The sequence below is a fragment of the Tamandua tetradactyla genome, chromosome 17 (genome assembly GCF_023851605.1).
Source record: "Tamandua tetradactyla isolate mTamTet1 chromosome 17, mTamTet1.pri, whole genome shotgun sequence".
Lineage (NCBI taxonomy): Eukaryota > Metazoa > Chordata > Mammalia > Pilosa > Myrmecophagidae > Tamandua > Tamandua tetradactyla.
The window spans coordinates 64,674,534-64,675,795 of NC_135343.1; the positions used below are offsets into that span (position 1 = coordinate 64,674,534).

Consider the following 1,262-nt stretch of genomic DNA (forward strand, 5'->3'; position numbering starts at 1 on the left):
AGACAAAAACATGGCACGTTCAGACCCTAACTATTCTAAATACCAATGTGCCAGGAATTCTCCCTTATATCCCCCCCAATGAGACTCCTAACATGGCAGCTCTTTTTCTCCCTCCTCCTGTCTCTCTGCCCTTACCGGCTCCAGGCAACCACAGTACCTCCAAGGAAAGATTTTCCAAACCAAGTGGTTAGAAGTACAGAATTGCCTTTGAAGGAATGAGTAAAGGAAGGGGAAAAAGTGAAGGAAAAAGGCAGTTAGAAAGGAGGTAGAGTATAACCACTTCAGTAACAAGGACAAGGAAAGTTTGAAGGAAAGACAGAGTCCATTGACAGAAAAAGTAAGACAGGAAGACTAACTACTAGACAGAAAGTTTCAATATGAGGAGGCAGGAGGAGGGGGAGCAGCTGCTGCTGCAGGACTCAGTGCCCCACAGCTGGGAGAGGAGGTTTGTGTTCGAGGCTGAAGCACTGTGGGAGGAGAGCTCTTAAGTTGCTGACAGTAATAAGTGGCCACATCTTCAGCCTGGGCTCCACTGATGGTGAGAGAGAAATCTGTCCCAGACCCACTGCCACTGAATCGGTTGGGGACCCCAGGTGCCCGTGTGGATGCATAGTAGATGAGTTGTTTGGGAGACTGTCCTGGTTTTTGCTGGTACCAGCTTAAGTGGTCCTTCTTGCTGGAGCTACCCAAAATACTCTGGCTGGGCTTGCAGCTTATGGTGACCATCTCCCCTGGAGTCACAGCCACAGAGACTGGAGACTGGGTCACCACGATGTCCCCACTGGCACCTACAGGCAGAAAAGAACAAGATCACACAATAGATCACAAGTATACAAAATGCATATTCACATGTAGGTTTCCTCATTTATCAAATATAATCAGATATGTTTGAGATGGAATAGTCTGCACACTCTGCATGTGAAAACCATCTCTCCAGCTTTGTAAAGAGATTGCTCTTCTGAAGCTCTCACCTGAGACCCAGAGCCCCAGGAGGATGAGGAGTTGGGACTGTGACAGCATCTTGCTCACTGTCTGGTGCACTCAGGCCCCATCTCCAGGGAATCCCCATTAATAGAGTCTGAGCAGCTGCCGAGTCCCCAGGAGTCTACGCAAATCAGCACAGGGTATAAAGGGAAACACTGGGGTGCAGTAAGCTGTGAAGACAGATAACAGAAAGAAGGGGACAAAACAATATTACAACAGGAACTGTGAGTGTAGTCATGCAAAAGTCCCAGAAATCAACTGCAAACTATATTTTTCAA

The 1,262-nt window shown here is 47.5% G+C and overlaps 1 pseudogene across 1 annotated transcript; it reads right to left on the reverse strand.

The window, feature by feature from the left end:
• Nucleotides 1–372: 372 nt before the first annotated feature.
• LOC143661201 (immunoglobulin kappa variable 4-1 pseudogene) lies at nucleotides 373–1,052 on the reverse strand (annotated as a pseudogene). The gene is made up of 2 exons (XR_013164440.1): nucleotides 972–1,052; nucleotides 373–788 (listed from the first exon to the last, which is right to left on the reverse strand). The product of XR_013164440.1 is annotated as an immunoglobulin kappa variable 4-1 pseudogene (transcript).
• Nucleotides 1,053–1,262: the final 210 nt, after the last annotated feature.